This window comes from Rhinoraja longicauda, chromosome 25 (assembly GCF_053455715.1).
Source record: "Rhinoraja longicauda isolate Sanriku21f chromosome 25, sRhiLon1.1, whole genome shotgun sequence".
Lineage (NCBI taxonomy): Eukaryota > Metazoa > Chordata > Chondrichthyes > Rajiformes > Arhynchobatidae > Rhinoraja > Rhinoraja longicauda.
This window is the reverse complement of record NC_135977.1, coordinates 7,972,864-7,990,787: the sequence shown is the minus strand read 5'-3', so window position 1 is coordinate 7,990,787 and position 17,924 is coordinate 7,972,864. Positions and strand designations below refer to the sequence as shown.

The window sequence follows — 17,924 nt, the reverse complement described above, 5'->3', positions numbered from 1 at the left end:
TATCCCTCGAATAAACATTGTCATTAAACAAATTACAAAGTTTTTTATTCTGACATGTCATTGTACTCTTGCGACTCCCTCATATTGTAGCTGGATGAACTATTCCAATGTTTTTATTTCAGATCCCTAACATACACTGTCCGGCTCTTTTGGGAAAGGCAACCTCAGAGGTTCTGGCAACATCTCTGGATAGAAGGAATGGGTGACATTTCGAGTCGAGAGCTGAAACGTCACCCATTCCTTCTCTCCAGAGATGCTGCCTGTCCTACTGAGTTACTCCAGCATTTTGTGTCTATCTTCGGTTCAAACCAGCATCTGCAGTTCCTTCCTACACTCAAGAGGTTCTGCTCTTCCATCCAACGACTCTTATTTTTCTCTCACAGGTTCTGATGAATTTTCTATTATCGGTTTAGATTTCCATCAGTTACTTTGGTTTTGACAAATTATTGTTGTTTACCAATACATTAGAAGAAGGTGGCTTTAAGTGTTAAGTAGTACAACATAAAATGTGTTCCTTTACTTTTGAGTCTATGCAAATAGCTAAATGTCACAGTATGACCTTTCAACAATGTTTGTTGAATTGCTGCCAGTATTAAAATAGACAACAAAAGTCAAGAAGTATATAATTAGTACTCTAGGACATTCCCTTGGCTTAGGTTCACTGTAGCAAGCAAGCAGCTGGTTTGCTCTCACTCATACAGTCTTTGTCAAAGGGAGTAGTCGTAAAGGTTATCGAGGCTGGGGCAGTGATTAGCTTCCCCTTGCAGGTTGTGGGAGATCTGGGACAATTCCATTGTCCTCGATGGCTACACCTACAGGAAATGTGTCCAGATGCAGCTCCTGATAGACCGCAAAGAGGGATTGGAGCTGCAGATGGACTCACTATGGAGCAAGTGGGATTCAGAGAATGTGGTAGACAATATGGTTCGGGAGCCCGAGCTGGTCACTCTGGAGGTACAGAAAGGGAGGTGTAGGAAGGAACTTCAGATGCTGGTTTGCACCGAAGATCGAGGCAAAATGCTGGAGTAACTCAGCGGGTCAGGATGCATCTCTGGAGAAAAGGATAGGTGATGTTTTGGGTCATAAATTCAGCCAGAACCAATTCTTGCAGCTGTTGTTCAACGTAATTGATCCTTGTTCTCAGTGATAACACACAAGAATTTAAATAGATTCTATGAAGTATTATGTAAACAAATCAGGAAAGTGGGAAGAGACTAATACTTGGCAACCAGTGTCTCACAGAGCAAAATGCCTCAATTAATTTCCCCAAATAGCTAGAACATCTATGTCAAATGTCATGGAGATTAGTTCTAAAAGGCATGTTTAGAAGTATTTCTCAACATGGCAAGCTACTAGGAAAGAAAGATAGGACGGGTAAGGTCGGTTATTACAATCAGCACAACTGAACATTCACAAGTCAATTGCCTGCATCAACACAAAAAGATAGAACATGGACAGCTGGCCCAGTAATATAAGGAAGATATATTAATGAATTTAATAATTAATGATGACACCCACATCTGAAATAGGATATGAAGCACAAGGGGGTATCAGTAAGTCTCTCCATGCTTTTGATAGTCTACGATAAAAATAAAAATTCAAATGCTTTGTTTTCGTAAGCAAAACATATCATTCATTATGCCTGGATATTTTCTAAAGACTAATGAGATTTTTCCAGCTTTTGAAACAAACAATATTCTCCACCGTATTATCTGTTAAATAGCCACAAGGTACAATTCTGTCAAATTGGAAGTTACACTTCCAACTGGTGCTGTTTGACCCTTGCAGTGAATGTCCATGCACTGTTGCATGACCTGCAACAGATGCACAGATTGAATAATCATCAATCACAAATGGCTAAGAATGTTCTCCTCTCAGAGAGAGCGAACTGGAGTTCCATCTACACAATGAATTCCATCTACACAATGAATTCCATGATGCAGAAAATGGTAATTTAATCTATTTCTATGGTAAAATGTAGTGCATTCCACCTTCAACAGATGCAGTCAGATTATCTATTATCTTTAAAAGAATACATTGAATTCAGTGTGTTCAACAATATATAAACTGGGGGAAAGATTATTTTTCAGTCCTGTTTATAGCTTTTCCTCATTCTTATTTTGTGATGATGCCATATAATGTGCAACAGATTGAAAATAAAAAACACATTTTTCAATTGCATTGGAGAGGCACAATTTCAAATCAGCTTGCCTCAGCAGAATTTCATCCAAAGGTGCATGTTTCCAATAAAATTAATACCATTTGGAATGTTTACTCTGATATTGCCGTAGCTAAATACACTGTTATTACCAGTCACTTTATGAATATTGAACTGAAAAACACTCAAAAGATCCTTCAAAAAGTCTTGCCTGTATGCCAAATGGTTGTGCGAATACTAGAGGTATCCCAGCCCAAAATGACTCAATCTTTCTTTGAATTTTGTTTGAAATGTGGTTCTAAACTAAATAAGATAAGCATAACAGTGTGCCAATAAGTCTCACGAAGCTTATAATAATCTACATAAAAATATTATCAAAGTAAAATGTAAAAGGTTTGCAAGCAGAATTAGTTTAGTACATCGCTGGTGAATCAGGATTACTTTACATTATTGGCTTTGATTGATTCAATGAAAGGATTTCAAACATTGTGCTAAACCTAAATAGGCAAAACAAAAAGAACTCGTAAAGTGAAAAAAAAATTAGATGTTGGAAATCTGAAATGAAAACAGAAAATGCATGAAATGCTCAGCAGGTCAGGCAGCATCTGTAGAGTAAAAAAAGTAATCCTTGAAATACTCAGAAGATCAGACAGCATTAACTCATGTTAGTTAACTCCGCTTCTTTATGCGAACAAAATATATAATTTATTATGTTTCTACATTTTTTATTGGAGTATTGTGTTCAGTTTTGGTCACTCTGATTAGGAAGGATGTCATTAAACTGGAAAAGAGTACAGAGAAGATTTACAAGGAAGTTGCCGGGACTCAAGAGCCTGAGCTATAAGTAGAGCTTGGGCAGACTAGAACTTTATTCCTTGGAACACAGGAGGCAGAGGTGTGATCTTTACAGATCCTTAAGATGGGACGAGCTTAGATGGGGCGGCTTAGTTACATGCTATATGACTCTATGTGATCTGAGGATTTTGATTGAGAATAGTATTTTCTTCTATTATACCTATAATTGCAATGTATTGCAAATTACTTTCAAACACCTTTGGTAAATATTTGCTAAGAGGCTGGCATGCGGAAGGCAATGTAAGAGTTCTTTACAAAACCGCTATCAAAGCAGTCTATCTGTTTGGTCCAACATCATGATCCCCAACAGCACCATTTCCTGAACAAATTTTTGAGGTATTTATTTCTCATGCTTTCATTTCATCTTCGTTATAGTTTTGACATATGTGCTGCTGAAGAGGTTGAGAATGGAATGTTAAATGTTATGTCCATAAGCACAGTGCAGGTGCTCTGAAATCCAACAGCCACCTTTGTCAGAACCCACTGATATCTGTAGACAGCTTCAGGCTTTCCCTTAATTACTTCATCAACAAAATACTTCTTGACAAATAAATTAGTTATGCCATGACTCTGCGGCATTACGACTGGAGTAGAGGTCTACTGCAAGCTCAGTGAAATTACTTTGAGGTCTCTAAACAAATCATTCTCAAAAATGTATGGTCTATCCACCAAATGCCACTAGGCTATTTCACGGATGAGATATCTTTGACATGTTTGCTCTCCTCCTTTCCTCAGTAGTCATTGGAAAGAGTATAAATTTCTGTTTGATTTACCTCCACAGCAGCCTGAGATAAATCAAATGGGAAGATGAAAGAGAGCAAGGATTAAGAAAGAAACCCTGGTTGTCTCCTTCTATACACATCGATTAATTCTGAATCAAATTGTTATATAACTGATTTTGAGCTAATGTTTTAAGCATTTTGTCAATATTTTAAAATAGTTATGATTCTAATTGTTATGATTCAAGTTCAGTGAGAGGAAATGAAATATTGCTTGTGTGTAGCCTCAAAATAAATATTAGCACTTAAGAGCTTAACTAATAAAGGCAGTGCTCAACGTTTTGGTGTGCAGAAACAAAACAATGCATATCCATCACAGAATAAGAATTTCAGGATTGATTTGGCTTCGTTGATTAGTCCTGAATGATCAGTTTCTAACCAAAATGACATTTTGCTGAAATTTGTACATAAAGAAATCTCTGAAAAATGGAAAACTTTGCTTTGCTTCAATCGTTCATGGATAGGAAAGGGATATGGGTCAAACGCAGACAAATGGGACTATCCTAAAGGGGAATCTTAGTCGACGGATGAGATGTGCTGAAGGACTTGTTTCCATGTTGTATGACACTATGTCTTGATGCCTTGAACGTATACAGTCCTAATCTTTGCAGGACCCCTGTTGAAAACCAAAGCAGTGTTCTCCCAAAAATCAGGGATAAATTATTAGTCTTGTTGAATCCATAGCTCGGAAGGTAAATTAAAGTTGACAAAGGGTAGTTTATGGAGATTAGGAAGCAGATCACACATGCTTTCAGATTTTTGAACTTTCCATATTGTGACATAGGAATTAAGAAGCCATAAATAGGAGGGTTAATGGTGGTAATAAATGATTAATGCTATCCAAGGACAAGTACCCATTCGCTTTAACTGACTGGGAAGTACTTAGTGCAATATTGTTGCTTTGGCTGCAAAGTATGCCATCCTTGATATTTGTTGCTTTCAATGGAAATTATTGGGCCAATTTTAGAGAATGTGAGAATCCTTGCATAACTCTCATACATTTTGGCTAACTTTGATCAATTTGCTGGTAATTTTCTGATATACATATACTTCTCTGCAGGGATTATTGGAACAACCAGTTGGAACAGGATTTGTTGTTTCTTTTCCATACCCTGCAAAAGCCAAATACTTACGAGGTATCAAAATGGTTATTTTCCATTAGCTCAGTGAAGGTCATGGGCTTAAATTGGATGTTATGGGCATTAATACTCTTCATTCTGTAGCTTCAGTCTACTTGGGCACTGGAAGTAGCACATTTTCTTTAACTGTTATATTTCATGTACAAAGCACCAAATTAATTTCAGTGCAAACAATAAGTGGAAGTTATTTGAAATCAGCCATCCATGAGGAGGTTAAGTAATTTAGTTTAGTTTAGTTTAGAGATACAGTGCAGAAACACCATTCAGCCCACCGAGTCTATGCCGACCATCGTTCCCCGCACACTAACACTATCCTACACACGCAAGGGGCAATTTACCATTTTACCAAGCCAATTAACCTACAAACCTGTACGTCTTTGGAATGTGGAAGGAAACTGGAGATCCTGGAGAAAACCCATGCAGGTCAGGGGGAGAACGTACAAACTCCGCACAGACAGCACTCGTAGTAAGGAGCGAACCCGGGTCTCTGGCGCTATAAGGCAACAACTCTACCGCTGCCCCACCCCAATTCTATTACAATCATATCATCATATCATATATATACAGCCGGAAACAGGCCTTTTCGGCCCACCAAGTCCGTGCCGCCCAGTGATCCCCGCACATTAACACTATCCTACACCCACTAGGGACAATTTTTACATTTACCCAGCCAATTAACCTACATACCTGTACGTCTTTGGAGTGTGGGAGGAAACTGAAGATCTCGGAGAAAACCCACGCAGGTCACGGGGAGAACGTACAAACTCCTTACAGTGCAGCACCCGTAGTCAGGATCGAACCTGAGTCTCCGGCGCTGCATTCGCTGTAAAGCAGCAACTCTACCGCTGCGCTACCGTGCCGCCCTGGATGTATTGGACACTGCTGTTAAACTAATCTTTTTTCTACCATTTCCATGGTATGGAGATGGTCACATCACTGCTATTGCAGGGACAACTAGATGGATAAAAGTGAACAAAGTTTGGAAATACAATTTCATGCAGACAAATCCTCTCTGTGCATTAGCAAGAATGCAATGGTTTTAATTGTCTTAGGGCCATAAGAAACAGAAGCAGGAGTAAGTCATTCATCTATTTGTATCTACTCTGTCTTTTAATAAGATTGTGTCTGATTAGTTCCCTCAGTAAAATCCTTTTCATTGGAAGCATACATTTTAACATCTTAACTGCATCTTTGCCAAGAAAAGTAATAATAGTTATCAATTAGCCTGACGCTGACATTAATAAAATGCTGACCTTTTATTTAAATTTACCAGTAGGCAGCAATAGAAATTTCAACTTGCTCGTGAACTAACCAAACTGTTGCTTCTAGAGAGATGAAGTGATCCTGAGGAGGACGATCTTCGAGTACTTGCAAAAGTTGGAGGGTGTGGTACCGAATCTTCATTTGTTTCCATCCCAAGAAGTTTGGCCAGTGCTTCAATCTGCTGCACCAGCCTCTGCTGATCTACCCTGAGCTGCAGGTTCTCCTCTTGCAATTCATCCACGGCGGTGGCCAGAGGCAAAATCTGGTTTCTGATGTCTTCCACCTGTTCATTAGCCACTTTCCGAAAAACTTGTAAATCAACATGGATCTCTTTCACTGCATTGCACAGTGCATCCTCAAAATTCCCAACAACAGTCGAGACTGTATGGAAGTTTTCATTCTTTGAATTCCCAACGTTGACACCAGGCATGCTGACATAGATGCAAAGAGGCTTCCAGGCTTCCTTTATATACAAGATCTTCCCATGTGATTTGTTGACGTGCAATATCGGATACAATCACCAAGGTTCTTTGACCTTCTCCATATCCAGTTACATAATAATATTCAGTTTTGGAGGCAATCAATGGGTTCAATGTACAAGAGCTTCTAAGGTCACGTTTGCAGTGTATCCACCAGCAAAGTCTATATTTAAATGTTTTGTCTTCACAGAAAGATATCTAATTTTAGTATACTGTAGGACAAATAAATACCATTGGCTTCCAGATTGGGTATGCCAGCCAATTAGTAGCAAAAGCATGAGCAGGGACAAAAGGATGACAGCTGCACTGCATTGTACGTTCAGTGGAATTATTCACAAGCATCAAGCATGCACACAAGCTTTACAGTCAGTGTCCTAGACCTGCACTTTCACAGAAGACTTGGCAGCAAATTTTGCTCCGAGTCTTTTGACCTGAAAAAGGACCTTTCAAACCCAAAGATTTGAACCGTCGGTTCTAATAACGACAGAGGTATTGAAATAATTGTTTTATTATACTACACGGTATGGGCTTTAGTTGCCTGATCCACATTCACAGCCTCCTCTCATCCGTGATTCACCCGGTATAGCACATAATGTTCATGCTTAATTTTAATCCTCTGGCTGAAGGATTGAAAGTAACATTTAAAGAAATTGTGATGTGTGGCTGTTGACGGAGGTGGCAGAGGGATGGGGCATTTTAGTGAATGGAGAGGTCAGTGAAATGGAGAGTGGCATTTTTCAGGTTTCAGTGTTACAACCGCTGCTGATGTTCACTTATGTGATTTGCAAAAGTGATCTAAGCACAGAAATTCAATGCTGAAAATGACAAACTAGAAGGACCTGAAGAATTTGAGGAAACAGTTCAGCAATTCAAAAATGAAAAAATTAAATGAGTTTGGTAAAGTAACTAAGAGCAGGTAAAAAAAAGTGACTTTTTTGCAAATTGAGAAGTAACGAACTTAAGAATGCAACACAACACACTAACAATCAGTGGGTGAATCTGAAAAAGATTAGAAGTCATTCTGGACTTGTGGGGCAGGTATTACAGCACAACTGCCAGCAAGGCTAATGGAATGTTAGATTATATACCAACATAAAGGTTAACGGTTAAAATTAAGTTAAAGGTTACAAATGTCTTCTTCTCCGTCATCTTCTTCAGAAAGCTCTCGAGATTGAAGATGACTCATGTCAACTCCAGTTTTGGTATTTCTAAGGTGGTTAAAGAGGTCAGGTTTAGAACCACAGATGTTTCCATTGATGGGAGAAGTGGTTACTGTCCTTCAAGCTCCTTCTTAAATTGGGCTAAACATTCCCCAGGATTATTGCTTACGGAAGGTTTGTGCACATCCTTGAATCTTTTCTTCCTTACACTTGTTGATCTCTTCCCAGTATAAGCGTGAAACAGAGTCGCTATAACATTGAATCATAGTGAACTCAACATGACACAGGCACTGAAGACAAGCTGGGGAGCTACGATGCTCACCCAGCATTTTACATCTGGGTTTTTGGAAAATACTGGAGTAATGCAGATTTTCAGATGAGAAATGTAGTGTTCAAGAGATGGTCTCTCAAAACCATTTAAAAATAGGTCAGAATGTAGAAAATGTAACACTTGTAGTACTTGTAATACGGGCTCAAGGTAATGAAACAACTTACATTTATATAGAACCTTTAACATATGAAAATATTCTTGGATGCTCGATTTGAAACCAAGGGAAGTGTTAGCAAAGTTGACAAAAAACTTGATTGAGATTGTTTTTAAAGTAGGTCTGAAAAACTGAGAGATGGAATTATAGAAAGGTTTAGGCAGGGAATTCCAGAGTTACGTCTGGACACGTGAAACACATCTGCCAAACAGTAGGTTAAGGGTGTGGTATAGATGCAATGAAGGAGAAAAATAGGATAAACTGCAGAACAGCAGGTAGTTATAATGATTAGGCAATACAGAGCCTCGTGGTATCAGCACTACCTTTTGAACCAAAGGTTAAAGAATTTTAAATGTAAATCAGTGGCGGACCAGCACCCAACGTTTATACAATGGCACAGCTGCTAACATCACAACAAAGGGCACACTTCCTGTGCTTGAGATACACAGGATGTATTTTTCTTTTTATCTCTTGCATTCCAGAAGGGTCATATTTTGTTATGTAACAATGAATAAATTAAGTATTAATAAGAAGCAGTTCAAGTAAAAAGTCCCACTGATACAAAAAGTTAGACATGCAAAGGGGAAAAGGCATGCCCTGCAGATTAAAGACAATCAATTTGACTATCAGGCAGAAGAAGCAATTTCACAAAATCTGCTCACACCATATATCATAGGATTTAATAATGTCATCGGTGAAAATTCGCCACATTATAAAGACAGACAGTTAAAAAAAAAGAAAAATGGAACGGCTTTTTAAGGGATTAAAGGATTTTCTTTACTGTACTTTAAAAAATATATTAAAATACCAAGTCTCGAATACTGGCCAAGTTATAAATTACTATGGGGAGAGCAAATATGATTGCAGAGTGTGCTTTTGATGTACCATAATATAAATAATCAAAATCTTTTCTTGATTTATGTTCATACAGTACATTATTTTCCAAAAAGGACTTTTTTATGGTGTTCAACCCCACATTAAACAAGCATGTTTGGTGAGTTAAACTCCATCTATTGTTTCACAGATTTTATACAGGGCTGAAGTTTGGAACAAATCCAAGAACTCATGTTTGGATCTGAAAACAATAGGCAAAAGCACCAGAGACAATAAGGTAGAGCTGACTGTATGTTTGTTGATTTTTTTTAAGAATAAACTTTATATTCGGAGAGATGGGTCTTGGCACGTCAGAAGGTGTAGAAAGAAGCAAAATATGTTGGTAACCTGAGATAAAAGAGAGAATGCTGGAAATAGACAATAGGTGCAGGAGGAGGCCATTTGGCCCTTCGAGCCAGCACCGCCATTCAATGTGATCATGGCTGATCATTCTCAATCAGTACCCAGTTCCTGCCTTCTCCCCATACCCCCTGACTCCACTATCCTTAAGAGCTCTATCTAGCTCTCTCTTGAATGCATTCAGAGAATTGGCCTCCACTGCCTTCTGAGGCAGAGAATTCCACAGATTCACAATTCTCTGACTGAAAAAGTATTTCCTCATCTCAGTTCTAAATGGCCTACCCCTTATTATACCCAGCAAATCAGGCAGGATTTGTTGAGGGCAAAATAGAATATGATGATGGAAGTCATTTACCTGAAATATTAAGTCTGTCTCTTTCCCTATAGGTGCTCCTCGAACTGCTGAGTAATTATAGCGTTCTCTGTGTTTAATAATAAAAGATTGTACTTTTTCTCGTTAGCCCTCTGTGGCACTCTAATGTCAATTAAACATGGGCTGATAATAGCAAGACCATAGAGCAGCATTTCTCAACCGGGGTTCTTAGGAATGCTAGGGTTTCACGAGAGGTCGCTAGGGGTTCCGAGAGAAATAGTGATAAATAGGCTAATCATATGTAAATGCATTTTTGAGTCTCTCCCTTTCTCTCTCTCTCTCTCTCTCTCTCTCTCTCTCTATCCTCCAAGGTTAGTTCTTCTGTTTGCAAAGGGAAAGAAAGAGATTAATAAAGATATATAATCATTTTTATGTAGGGGCATGAAAATTATTTCAAGGGTTCTGCAAGGGTAAAAAGGTTGAGAAACGCTGCCATAGAGTAAGCATGGTGTAGGAAGGAACTGCAGATACTGGTTTACACCAAAGATACACACCAAATGCTGGAGTAACTCAGCGGGTCAGGCAGCACCTCTGGAGAAAAGGAATAGGTGACGTTTCAGGTCGAGACTGACATTTTGAGTCTGAAGAAGGGTCTCAATCAGAAACTTCACCTATTCCTTTTCTTCAGATATGCTGCCTGACCCGCTGAGTTACTCCAGCATTTTGTGCCTATCATAGAGTAAGCATTGTTGGGAGGTGATGATATGTGGAACTGATCAAAAACAAAGAAACAAACTAATTCAGTTTCGTGAAGAATGGCTGATTTGTGGAAGTTCCTGTTTGCTTATCTCCGAGATCCAGAGGGCTGTGCATTTCTGGCATCAGCAGCTGCCTGAATTTTTAAAAAGATTACCGATTTTCGTGGCACAAACATTGTGATTGCAATATGACCAATATGCAGACAGTGAACAGTATTCATGCCACTATGGCGAGTCTGGAAACTTGTTCTTTGTTGAAGAAGTTTATTGCGACAGCAATATCCGATTACAAAGTTTTCTTAACAAGATTACAGACAACCATTAAAACTAACTGTTCTCTTCGAAGACGTCTTGCAACTGACTCTTTTCGGGCGCCAAAAATGCACATGACCACTCTGTCCAATCAGCGGTGTCGCTCTCTGGACCAATCACTACGGTCGCACACACACGTGACCTTGCTGGCCAATCTGAGGGTTCGACAACTAGGACCACTATCTATGGTCGCTACATGACCCCCCCCAGAACCCGAGGTACGGAACCTAGCAGGGAGCCGGATTTCGCGACCAGAACGAGTAAGGAGAGGGGCAGCCTGAACCACAGGAGCAGGGGATTCCGGACCTGGTGGAACTGCCGAGGTGGTTGGCCGACCAGGACCGGGCGGTCCGGATCCAAGTGCGCAGGTTTAAGCCTGGACACCAAGACGAGCTCACTCCTGCCGCCCACGTCTAAGGTGAAGGTGACCGTCCCCTTACGCAAAACCCGGAACGGCCCTTCATAGACCCTCTGCAACGGGGAACGATGGGCATCCTTACGCAGAAATACAAACTCGCAGTCCTTCAGGGCAGGCGGTTCGTGTACCATGGGACACCCATGACGTGAAGTCGGAACCGGGGCCAGGGAACCCACGCGTGACCGGAGAGATGCTAAGACTGACGGAACTGGAGGCAGCTGGCCGGAGGAGTCCGGAAGCAAATCCCCGGGTACTCGAAGTGGCGAGCCATATATTAGCTCCGCGGACGAAGCACCGAGATCCTGCTTAGGAGCGGTCCGGATGCCCAGAAGGACCCAGGGAAGTTGGTCTACCCAGTCCGGGCCTTCCGGCCTCGCACTGAGGGCCGCCTTGAGTTGTCGGTGGAACCTCTCCACAAGCCCATTAGCCTGGGGGTGGTACGCTGTGGTGTGTTGCAACTGGGAACCGTACAGCTCTGCTAGCGTGGCCCAGAGGGTCGAAGTGAACTGTGGCCCCCTGTCGGTGGTAATAACAGCCGGAACCCCGAAACGTGCCACCCAATGGAGGGCCAAGGTCCTGGCACAGGAGGCAGCAGAGGTATCTGACAATGGGAAAGTCTCTGGCCACCGGGTGAACCGATCCACCACCGTGAGCAGATGGGTGTAGCCCCGGGAGGAAGGCAAAGGTCCGACTAAATCCACGTGAATATGGAAAAAACGGACCGCTGGGACCTCAAACTCCAATACCGGGGGCTGGACATGGCGTTGGAATTTAGCGGTCTGGCAGGGAACGCAGGAACGGGCCCAAACAGCTACCTGTTTACGCAGGCCATGCCACACAAACCGAGCGGCTACTAAGGCAGAGGTGGAGCGGATGGACGGGTGCGCCAGCCTGTGAATGGCATCGAACACCCGGCGCTGAAGGGAGGGTGGCACTACCGGCCTGGGAAGGGAAACATAACACCAGACTTTTGTGCCCTCCGACCCGCAGGCCACCTGAGCCAACTTCAACCCCGAAGTGGTGGACTGGTATACCGAGGCGGTATCCGGCAGAAGCTGTGCCTCCGCAAGCTCCTGGGGATCCACCTCGCAGTCCACCGCTGAAATGAGGGAAAAAGCAGGCCGAGACAGGGCGTCAGCAACGGCATTAAGCTTACCAGCGACATGACGGACATCGGTGGTAAACTCAGAGATGGCAGTCAGGTGCCGCTGCTGGCGGGCCGACCATGGGTCGGACAATTTGGAAAAAGCAAAAGTTAATGGTTTATGGTCCGTAAAGGCCACAAACGGGCGGCCTTCAAGGAAATACCTGAAATGACGAACAGATAAATAGAGGGCCAGAAGCTCTCGGTCAAAGGCGCTATATTTCAGCTCAGCCGAACTCAGTTGCCGGCTGAAAAACGCCAAGGGCTGCCAAAAGCCACCCACCTGCTGCTCCAAAACCCCACCCACCGCCACGTCAGACGCATCAACCGTCAGGGCCGTGGGGGCGGAGGCGCTCGGGTGGACCAACATGGTGGCGTCTGCCAAAGCCGCCTTAGCTGCTGCAAAGGCCGACTCCGCGGCCGGGGACCATATCAACTCTACAGGTTTACCCGCAAGGCACTGGAAGAGCGGGCGCATGACCCGCGCTGCTGCCGGAACGAACCTATGGTAGAAGTTAACCATGCCTACGAACTCTTGCAGACCTTTCACTGTGGTGGGCCGCGGAAATGCTCGGATAGCCTCCACCTTCTCGGGCAAAGGGGTGGCGCCGGCAGGGGTGATTCTGTGCCCTAAGAGATCGAGAGAAGGAAGGCCGAATTGACACTTTGAGGGTTGGATGATGAGCCCGTGATCTTGGAGCCGCTGGAATACAGTCCGCAAGTGGACCAGGTGTTCCTGCACTGAGGGGCTGGCGACCAGGATATCATCTAAATAAATAAACACAAAAGGCAAATCCCGACCCACACGGTCCATCAGTCGCTGGAAAGCCTGTGCCGCGTTCTTTAAACCGAAAGGCATGCGCAACCATTCGAACAACCCGAACGGAGTGATCGTGGCAGTTTTTGGTATGTCCTTCGGCCGCACAGGTATCTGGTGGTATCCCCGCACCAAATCGATCTTGGAGAACACCACTGCACCTTCCAGCCCAGACGAGAAGTCCTGCAGGTGCGGTATGGGGTAGCGATCAGCCGTGGTGACAGCGTTGAGACGCCGATAATCGCCACATGGTCTCCACCCCCCAGATGCTTTGGAGACCATATGCAACGGCGAAGCCCACGGGCTGTCGGACTGACGGACAATGCCCATTTCCTCCATCTTCCTAAATTCCGCCCGCGCCACCACCAGCTTGTCGGGCGGTAGCCTCCGGGCCCGAGCGAAAACGGGGGGGCCCTCGGTGCGGATGTGGTGGACCACGCCGTGCGTGGCCGAAAGGGCGTCGAAACGCTGGATGAGCAGCTCTGGAAACTCCGCCGGGACCTCAGCATACGAGTCGGGGGACGCGACGACGGCCTGGACAGTTGGGCTGGGCGGAGCGGCGGGCTCATCGCTGGCGGAGGGTCGGAGGTCGTTACCTCGGACGTCGGGGACTAGTGAAAAGGCCCAGAGGAAATCTGCGCCTAGGATCGCCTGGCTGACGTCTGCTATAATGAATGGCCATTCATACGTGCGGAGGCCTAAAACCAGGGACATTTTCCGCGTACCATACGTGCGGATGGGGCTGCCGTTAACCGCGATGAGGGTAGGACCTGTCTTACCCGATTTGGTCTCGAGGTCGGTCGGCGGTACGATACTGACAATGGCTCCTGTGTCCACCAAAAATTCTGTGTCCGTGAATCGGTCTCGGACGTAGAGGCGTCGGTTCTGGCCAATCGCAACTGCCCCTATGTACGATCAGCCGAGGCATTTCCCGAGAATGTACAAGGTGAGCGGCAGTTGCGGGATTCTCCACCCCATCGTAGATGGTAATAGCACCAGCCGCGCTTGTGCAGATCCTTTTGGCGGGCCTTTGGAGAAATGGCGGGAGACGCGGCGCCATCTTGATGTCGCTGTGGCGTGGCCGCTGATGTCGAGACCTTGTTGATCGAACCGCTTCCTTTCGATTTGGACGCCATGAGCGCATCAGCTTTTTCTGCATATGCCACGGGGTCCTTAAAAGAACAATCCGTGTGCATAAGTTTGACATCTTCGGGAAGCTTCTCTCGGAATGCCAGCTCGAACATGAGGCCTGCTAGCGTTAACATCTCAGCCATGAGAACGGATGGCAGCTGATCTCCGAGATCTGGTAGGTGCATAAGTTTCTTAGCTCGGTCATGCCTACTGAACCTGAAGGTTCGTAGTAACAGTGCCTTCATGGCCTCGTACTTGTCTTCTGCGGGAGGGTTGACGATGAACCGCATCACCCTTGTGGTCGTCTCCGGCGGTAGAGCGCTGACGAGGTAGTGGTATTTCGTCGCATCTGCCGAGATGTTTCTTAAGTGAAACTGGGCTTCGGTATGGACAAACCAAGATTGTGGTTGATGTGTCCAAAACGACTGAAGGTGAACGCTGACCGCGCTTAGCTCCGGTGCGCCGGGCGCAGCAGCAAAAAACGAGGCGTCGTGTTCACTCATGGCCGGTGATCGGCCAGATCACGTCGGGGTCACCAATATGGCGAGTCTGGAAACTTGTTCTTTGTTGAAGAAGTTTATTGCGACAGCAATATCCGATTACAAAGTTTTCTTAACAAGATTACAGACAACCATTAAAACTAACTGTTCTCTTCGAAGACGTCTCCCAACTGACTCTTTTCGGGCGCCAAAAACGCACATGACCACGCTGTCCAATCAGCGGTGTCGCTCTCTGGACCAATCCCTACGGTCGCACCCACACGTGACCTTGCTGGCCAATCTGAGGGTTCGACAACTAGGACCACTCTCTATGGTCACTACACCACCAAGTAGGAGATGGCAAATTAATTGTACATAGGCAGAAAAGATTACAACATTAACCAGCTGGCTATTACATACTGACCTAAACAAAAGCTTGTCAGTGCTTCTTTGTCATAATCAAGTTCAATGTTTGTCCAAAACGCATAGCACTAATTTGAAATAAAACTTATTTTTAAATTGTAGGGATTGCCATTTCTTTAGGAAGTCAAATAAGTTGAAAAATGTTAGCAATTTTGGACAACATTCAATTTGTGTAGGGTGAATGGAATTTAATTAATATCCAGCTGAAAAAGCATTTACTCAAAAGTTTCCCATTTACAAATACAACTGAACATGCATCATATTTTGACCTGAGTTGTTTTTGCATAGTTAATAAAAAGGTTATAGTTTATTTTGGATTTTTGCCAAACCTCACTTTGGTCATATAAAAATACCATGCTGTGTCTGCTGACATATAATCTGCAAACAGCGCACTTTCACATTCATTTCAATTTTTATCTTATCCTCAATTTCAATTAAGCATCAGTATCACTTTTTCAAAATGAATCCTTAAGCGAGGACTTTTATTGCGACAAAAAACATTCAAAGTCACCCGTTCCTTCTCTCCAGAAATGCTGCCTGTCTCGTTGAGTTACTCCAGCATTTTGTTTCTGTCTTCGGTGTAAACCAGCATATGCAGTTCCTGCCTACACAACTAGAATACTGTACTTGTATACATTTCCAAGGACTTTCTTGGGTCTCTCCTGCCCTAATATCAGTAAAAACATTCCTGGAAAAAAATACCAGATGAGGCAAGAGAAGTTGGGGATGCAAGAGATGAGGAATGCAAAATAGGGAAGAATTCAAATAATGTGTTGTCTACCAGAAATTCAATGAGATCAAGGACTTTGGAATCTCAAGATGGATCCATTGTACGCAAGACCATAATGAGAAAACTTCAGTGGATAAACTCTCCTTGTATGCAATGCACAATTTGTTTCAATTCGAATAACTCATATTGCAGCGATTATTAGACGGATCAAAAAATTCCCAATAAGAATTTAGATAGCGAAAGAAGAGTTTTCTAATTACATTACATTAAAATTTGCATATTAAATTATTATAAAACGTAACCTGTGACTTTAAACAGAACACCATTTTACACAGTCATTCAGTTAACACCATAGATATGCTGTTTGAACATAATATAATCATAAGAAATAAAGCCATGAGTACACCATTTGTCACCTCATGCCTGCACTGCCATTCTAGAAGATTATTGCCAATCGTTACTACAGCAACACCTTCCTGCAATATCTCCATAATCCCACATTTCCTTAAATATCTAAAAATCTCCCAATCTCTGCCTGACCGAGCCACCATTGCCCTCACCATAGGAACTCCAACGATTCACTACACTGTGGGTGAATATGTCTCATCTTATCCTGAATTCCTCATCCTCTATATTAAGACTGACCCTCGGTTATAGACACTTAGCAACAGGGTAAACATCAAATCCACATCTAGCCACTCGGGCTGTAAGAACTTTGTACATTTCAATGAGATAATCTTTCGTTCTTCTGAACTCAGTGAGTACAGACCTGATCTACCTAACCTTTCCTCATACAACAAACCCGCTAATACAAGAATCAATCTGATGAAACTTTGTTGCACTCCTGCAACACAAGCATATCCTTCCTTAGGTCTGACACCAGAAACGTGTCCCATCCCCACTTGCTGTACTGCATAGAAACTTCCAGAGACCAATGTACAAGAATATCTAGGTTCCTCTGAACGCTAAAGTCTTTCAAATTTACGCCTTTATTCATTATGATACGGAGACCATGCATCCCATTGGGTTATGCCCGCTCCCAGCAATGCGATCATTGCCCCTTTTCTTATTTCCCCAAGCTCTGCAATTTATTCCTTTTCATATGGACATTGACTCCCCTTTGATTCTTTTCTCGCTTACTTATCCTCAGAGTAATTACATCAGTGGATTAATCTATCTGCAGATCTTGAGGATGTGGAAGGGAAACCAGAAAATCCTCTGGAAACCCACATAGTCACAGGGAGAACGTGCAAGCTCCACACAGACAGCACCAAGGTCAGAATCAAATCTGAGTCTTTACAGCTATGAGGCTGCAACACTAACTGCTGCACCATTTTAAAAAAATACTCTGCCTTTCCATTTTTCAACAAATACACTATTCAAACATAGGATAAAGAGAAGAAAGCAGAATTTCTGAAAGTTCTATCCATCGCCTAACTTATCAGAAACGTTACCTTCATATAGTTGGCTGCTTCCAAGTGAACTCAGATTGCTGAAGCTCTCTCTTGTAATATAGACTGTAGATTATATTTTAACTTCAGCCTGTGCAATGTGAAACCCTAAGCTCACAGTCAGCTACTTACTCAATGACTCAATGATCCCACATCTTTCAACATTTCACTCTCTCCACCTGCCCTCCTTTACTCCTGTGGCAACTAATGCATCAAAACATTTTGTTAAATAAAGAAAAAACACGTGGGAGTTAAAGTTCAGAATGGGGTCAAGATCCTCTGCCAAAATTGCAGGAGTATCAAAAATGGAACAATGGTCAACAATTTCTTTTTAAAAGAGTGGAATTTTGTATCCTGTCATAGATGGATATGAATTAGTTGGAGGAGGAACCATAAA

At 43.0% G+C, this 17,924-nt stretch overlaps 1 protein-coding gene across 2 annotated transcripts in view; it reads right to left on the bottom strand.

The window, feature by feature from the left end:
* smtnb (smoothelin b) overlaps window positions 1-17,924 on the bottom strand; it is a 166,471-nt gene that overhangs the window by 26,064 nt on the left and 122,483 nt on the right. The gene's annotated exons all lie outside the window — the stretch shown is intronic.